The sequence below is a fragment of the Lissotriton vulgaris genome, chromosome 1_1 (assembly GCF_964263255.1).
Source record: "Lissotriton vulgaris chromosome 1_1, aLisVul1.2, whole genome shotgun sequence".
NCBI lineage: Eukaryota > Metazoa > Chordata > Amphibia > Caudata > Salamandridae > Lissotriton > Lissotriton vulgaris.
The window spans coordinates 920,358,956-920,366,008 of NC_141685.1; positions in this window are offsets into that span (position 1 = coordinate 920,358,956).

Below are 7,053 nucleotides of genomic sequence, written 5' to 3' on the forward strand. Positions count from 1 at the left end.
CTGTAGAGTGCTGTGTCCTGAGAGGTGCTGTGTGCTGAAGAGTGCTGTGTGCTGTAGAGTGCTGTGTGCTGAAGAGTGCTGTGTGCTGTAGAGTGCTGTGTGCTGTAGAGTGCTGTGTGCTGTAGAGTGCAGAGTGCTGTGTGCTGTTGATTCCAGAGTGCTGTGTGCAGTTGGATGCAGAGTGATGTGTGCTGTAGAGTGCTGTGTGCTGTAGAGTGCTGTGTGCTGTCGAGTGATGTGTGCTGTAGAGTGCTGTGTGCTGTAGAGTGCAGAGTGCTGTGTGCTGTAGAGTGCCATGTGCTGTAGAGTGCTGTGTGCAGTTGAGTGCAGAGTGATGTGTGCTGTAGAGTGCTGTGTGCTGTAGAGTGCTGTGTGCTGAAGAGTGCTGTGTGCTGTAGAGTGCTGTGTGCTGAAGAGTGGTGTGTGCTGTAGAGTGCTGTGTGCTGAGAAGTGTTGTGTGCTGAGAAGTGCTGTGTGCTGAGAAGTGCTGTGTACTGAGAAGTGCTGTAGAATGATGTGTGCTGTAGAGTGCTGTGTGCTGTAGAGTGCTGTGCGCTGTAGAGTGCAGGGTGCTGTAGAGTGCTGTGTGCTGTGTGCTGTAGAGTGCTGTGTCCTGAGAAGTGCTGTGTGCTGTAGAGTGCTGTGTGCTGAGAAGTGCTGTGTGCTGAGAAGTGCTGTGTGCTGAGAAGTGCTGTAGAGTGCTGTGTGACTTAGAGTGCTGTGTGCTGTAGAGTCCAGAGTGCTGTGTGCTGTTGATTCCAGAGTGCTGTGTGCAGTTGAGTGCAGTGATGTGTGCTGTAGAGTTCTGTGTGCTGTAGAGTGCTGTGTGCTGTAGAGTGCTGTGTCCTGAGAAGTGGTGTGTGCTGTAGAGTGCTGTGTGCTGAAGAGTGCTGTGTGCTGTTGAGTGCTGTGTGCTGAAGAGTGCTATAGAGTGCTGTAGAGTGCTGTGTCCTGAGAAGTGCTGTGTGCTGTAGAGTGCTGTGTGCTGTAGAGTGATGTGTGCTGTAGAGTGCAGTGTGCTGTACAGTGCAGAGTGCTGTGTGCTGTTGATTCCAGAGTGCTGTGTGCAGTTGAGTGCAAAGTGATATGTGCTGTAGAGTGCTGTGTGCTGTAGAGTGATGTGTCATGAGAAGTGCAGAGTGCTGTGTGCTGTTGATTCCAGAGTGCTGTGTGCAGTTGACTGCAGAGTGATTTGTGCTGTAGAGTGCTGTGTGCTGTAGAATGGAGTGCTGTGTGCTGAAGAGTGCTGTGTGCTGAAGAGTGCTCTGTGCTGTAGAGTGCTGTGTGCTGAAGAGTGCTGTGTGCTGTGTGCTGTAGAGTGCTGTGTCCTGAGAAGTGCTGTGTACTGTATAGTGCTGTGTGCTGTAGAGTGGTGTGTGCTGTAGACTGCTGTGTGCTGAGAAGTGTTGTGTGCTGAGAAGTGCTGTGTGCTGACAAGTGCTGTGTGCTGAGAAGTGCTGTGTACTGAGAAGTGCTGTAGAGTGCTGTGTGCTGTAGAGTGCTGTGTGCTTTAGAGTGCTGTGTGCTGTAGAGTGCCGTGTCCTGAGAAGTGCTGTGTGCTGTAGAGTGCTGTGTGCTGAGAAGTGCTGTGTGCTGAGAAGTGCTGTGTACTGAGAAGTGCTGTGTGACTTAGAGTGCTGTGTGCTGTAGAGTCCAGAGTGCTGTGTGCTGTTGATTCCAGAGTGCTGTGTGCAGTTGAGTGCAGTGATGTGTGCTGTAGAGTTCTGTGTGCTGTAGAGTGCTGTGTGCTGTAGAGTGCTGTGTCCTGAGAAGTGGTGTGTGCTGTAGAGTGCTGTGTGCTGAAGAGTGCTGTGTGCTGTTGAGTGCTGTGTGCTGAAGAGTGCTGTAGAGTGCTGTAGAGTGCTGTGTCCTGAGAAGTGCTGTGTGCTGTAGAGTGCTGTGTGCTGTAGAGTGCTGTGTGCTGTAGAGTGCAGTGTGCTGTACAGTGCAGAGTGCTGTGTGCTGTTGATTCCAGAGTGCTGTGTGCAGTTGAGTGCAAAGTGATATGTGCTGTAGAGTGCTGTGTGCTGTAGAGTGATGTGTCATGAGAAGTGCAGAGTGCTGTGTGCTGTTGATTCCAGAGTGCTGTGTGCAGTTGACTGCAGAGTGATTTGTGCTGTAGAGTGCTGTGTGCTGTAGAATGGAGTGCTGTGTGCTGAAGAGTGCTGTGTGCTGAAGAGTGCTCTGTGCTGTAGAGTGCTGTGTGCTGAAGAGTGCTGTGTGCTGTGTGCTGTAGAGTGCTGTGTCCTGAGAAGTGCTGTGTACTGTATAGTGCTGTGTGCTGTAGAGTGGTGTGTGCTGTAGACTGCTGTGTGCTGAGAAGTGTTGTGTGCTGAGAAGTGCTGTGTGCTGACAAGTGCTGTGTGCTGAGAAGTGCTGTGTACTGAGAAGTGCTGTAGAGTGCTGTGTGCTGTAGAGTGCTGTGTGCTTTAGAGTGCTGTGTGCTGTAGAGTGCCGTGTCCTGAGAAGTGCTGTGTGCTGTAGAGTGCTGTGTGCTGAGAAGTGCTGTGTGCTGAGAAGTGCTGTGTACTGAGAAGTGCTGTAGACTGCTGTGTGCTGTAGAGTGCTGTGTGCTGTAGAGTGCAGAGTGCTGTGTGCTGTTGAGTGCAGAGTGATGTGTGCTGTAGAGTGTGGTGTGCTGCAGAGTGCTGTGTGCTGTAGAGTGCTGTGTGCTGTAGAGTGCTGTGTGCTGAAGAGTGCTGTGTGCTGTAGAGTGCTGTATGCTGTAGAGTGCTGTGTGCTATAAAGTGCTGTGTCCTGAGAAGTGCGGTGTGCTGTAGACTGCTGTGTGCTGTAGAGAGCTGTGTGCTGTAGAGTGCTGTGTGCTGTACAGTGCTGTACAGTGCATAGTGCTGTGTGCTGTTGATTCCAGAGTGCTGTGTGCAGTTGAGTGCAGAGTGATGTGTGCTGTAGAGTGCTGTGTGCTGAAGAGTGCTGTGTGCTGAAGAGTGCTGTGTGCTGTAGAGTGCTGTGTGCTGAAGAGTGCTGTGTGCTGTAGAGTGCTGTGTGTAGATAAGTACCAACAGTCAGATCAGAATGAGTACAGAGAGGCAGTGAGTGTAGAATGCTGAGTGCACAGTGAGTGCACAGTGAGTGCAGGGGCAAAGTGAATGCAGTTGCAGAGTGAGTGCAGGGTGAGGGCAGGTGCACAGTGAGTGAGTGCAAAGTGAGAGCAGGTGCAGAGTGCAGAGAAAGTGAGAGCAGAAAGAGTGAGTGCAGAGTGAATGCAAGTGTAGAATGACAGCAGAGTAAGTGTGACTGCAGAGTGACTGCAGTGAGTGTGACTGCATAGTGACTGCAGAGTGAGAGTGATTGGAGATTGAGTATAGAGTGATTGCAGGTGCAAAGTGAGTGCAGAGTGAGATCAGGTATAGAGTGAGTGCAGAGTGAGTGCGAGTGCAGAATGACTGCAGAGTAAGTGTGACTCCAGAGATACTGCAGCGTGAGTGTCACTGCAGAGTGACTGCTGAGTGACTGCAGAGTGAGTGTGACTGCAGAGTAACAGTGACTGCAGAGTGACAGTGACTGCAGCTGTGAGTGTGCAAGGTAAACAGTGTGCGAGTATGTGAGTATGCAGGGTGAACAGTGTGTAAGTGTGCAGGGTGCAAAGTGTGTGAGTGTCCAGGATGAACAGTGTGTGACTATGCGAATGAACAGTGTGGGTGTGCAGAGTGAGCAGTGTATGTGTGTAGGGACACTGTCTGAGTGTGCGGGAGACAAACACTAAAACTAAGTTCACCACACACATACATACATAGGACCACACACAAACCCACACACCACATACACATACATCACACACACATACCACACCCACGCACACTAAACACACACCAGCCTCTCACCAGCACATACTCATCAGTACACACAAAAAAACACACAAAACAACACACCTCCAGCCGTCAGTGCATACTTTCACCAGGCATAAATACCAACAGCCATTAATGTACGCTTTCACCAAACACAAACACGACAATGCATCAGTGCCGCAAATCCACCACACACACAACACACAATGTCAGTACATGCTTTCACCAAACACACACACACACCAGCAACTGTCACTGCACACTTTCATCAGTCACACACAACACCACCAAAGTTCACTCTTTCAGTAAGCACACTCATCAACAGCTGTCAGTGCACTCTTTTACAAAGCACACGCATTACCATCCATCTCTGTACGCTTCGCAGCCACACAAGCACACACACCACCAGCCATCACTGCACAATTCCTACAGGCACACACATCCACCATCCATCAATGCACCTATCAATTGTTAATGCATCCACCATAAAATATTGTAGCAATCGCTCTATGCTACACTTTAGATAATGCGTTAAAGCACAGCACACCACCATTGCTAATATTCAAATGCAAAACACATTTTTCCAACACACACCACATGCTTACAATCCAAGACACATGCATAAAACATTGCCATTTGCAAGGCCATTTTCTCTAACTCAAAAAAACCCGAGACCTATTGCATTTCTAATGCTTGTTTTCTTTTGTAATCCTCCTAGAGGACTAGCCCTCTTACATGTCTTGTTACTTGGTTCGTTTTATTTCCAGTTTTGAGCACTATTTTCTTAAATGATTTTCTTCTATTGCACACAGGGCATGCTTTCCTGTCACGGCACCTGCTTTTCCACTTTCTGCCGACTGTCTGCTCTACATCGCCGTCCTGTATGCAGGCGCCCGCTTTAGGTTTCAGCCTGGCACCCGCTTTCATAATAACAATAACAATTTTGCAGGTGTCCACTTTTAAACTAGTTTTTTTGTACATTGGTATTAATTCACATTTGTGTTTTTACAGTACAGCGCAACGCCACACGTAAGCTTAAACAATGGTGGCTGCAACTCTATTTAAACATCTCTATACATTTGTTTATCAAGCACCATAGCACACAGCTCTTAATCCGCAACAATGGCGTACGTGCATTTCTTGTTTTTTGGGCTGCCTCACACAACTTCCTTTGTTTCCTCCACCCCCACAAACAATTATTATCCCTTGTATGGCTGGCTTGCAATCTTCTACCGCCGCCCCAGAACAATTCTGACTGTAGTTTAATACAGATTGACTCTTGTTTTCTTGCCTGTTTCAGATTCATGCCTCCCACCAGGCCACCCCACGGGCTTACCTCTCAACGGGGCTGTGTTCCTACTGTCTCTTTCTTTCCCTCACAAACCCCCTTCTTCCAGATCAAAATGCTTGTGTGCCCTTAGTTTAACAGCACATTGTGTTTGGGAGAAGATTAAGTAGCTCCTGATGGTTCTCCTCATTGTAGGGGAACTGCAGAAGTGGACCCAACTGTACAGCGTGGCAGCTGCAGGATCCCTCTTGGGTACTGGCGTGGTCTCAATTTCAATTTCAATTTTTGTGCCGCTAAATTTGCTAATCCATGCCGCTATATCCTGGGGGGTCTGACCAATAGCTCAAACACTGGTCTCCAACCAGTAGCTAGTGAGCTACTGTAGCTCTCCAGCTACCTCTGAGTAGCTCACCTCTGTGCAGCCCAGCTTATTAAATTATTATGCTTTTGCTTGGTTGAATTAATATACATATAGCAAACTTGAAATTATACAACACTAATATTATTAGTAGCTCTCAATGCGTTTCATTGAACAAAAGTAGCTCCCAGTACAGAAAAGGTTGGAAACCCAAACTTTCAGTAATGAGAGAGCTATATTTTTTCTATTTATTTATTTTTTAAGCAATCGCGGGCCCGCTCTTATTGCTTAAAACAAAAGAAATAGAAAAATATTTACAGTACAATAGCTCTCACATTACTGAAAGTTTCAGCTATTTGTGTTACATTATTATTAGCAACACCAATAGCTCAAACTTTCAGCAATACGGGACCTATTGCATTGCAAATGCTTGTCCATTTTGTGAGGCATGCGCTGCTATGTCCTGGCACTGTACCGGTTACATGTGAGGAAGGCCTTCACTGCTGCTATTAATTTTTTTATGTTTTGTGTAAATCAGGCTTATACAATCACTACAGTGTCTGCTTTTTCTTTTTTTTTTGTTTATGTTAGAGGGTGCGGCATTAAAATGTCAACAAAAAAGCACTTGTGTTCTATTCTAATTTAAATTTTTTTTAAACGTGCTGATCCATGCTGGATTGTAAATAAAAAGAATAGTGCCTGCATCTTTTGGTAGCTTTATGCAAGAGCACGCCTCCAAAATGACTCTTCCGATAGTAGTGGTTGCATCGTTGCACCTTTTTTCCTTTTTTTTTTCTTTTAACCGATGCTGCACAGCATCTGTAAAAAATGTTCTTTCTGATGCTGTATAGCCTCACTAATGCGCAACGGCAAAGCCAATAGGTCCAAGGCAAAACCTACAGGCTTTGCCAAAGCTTTTCTGAGAAATGTGACAACAGTAGTCCACATACAGAGAAGTATTGATCTCTCCCCTCCATGCTATTGGCGGCCTAGTATATGATTATTGCATATATGAAGTGCTTCCATTGGAAATCCATAGAGGACCGTTTTACATCTGAAAATAAAGAAACAGTGACCCAACTGGCGCAGCCACCCTCCTTTCCTTTTCACGGACCTGTCCCGGGGAGGTGGTGGTCCCCAGCACGGTGATGTTCGTGTGACCCCCCACTTCATATTTAAGTGAGCCTCGGAAAGTGGTCCCCGGGGCTCGGGGGAGGTCCACACGGCCTCCTCAAGCATTTTATTTTAAGCCCTGGTGAAGTGGTAATCCCCGGAACCCGGCCCCGTCTCTTAATAAAATTCACCCAGGGGAGGTGGTAGTCCCCGGGGCAAATTTGAACCTATGGAGGGGGATCCACGGGGCCTCCCTCCCAAATATAAATAAAGACCGGGGAGGTGATGGTCCCCGGGGCACCAAGAGCATCAGGAGGAGGGGCCCAGTGTGCCCCCTACGTTTTTTTATAAAATACCCCGGGACCTGGCCCACCTCGGGCCTTTTTCAAAACAAGCATGGGAGCCCGCATTTGTTTTTTTTTTGTTTTGCAACAAATTCATGAATTTTCATGATTTCACAGCAATTAAAAAAAAAAAATTGGGGA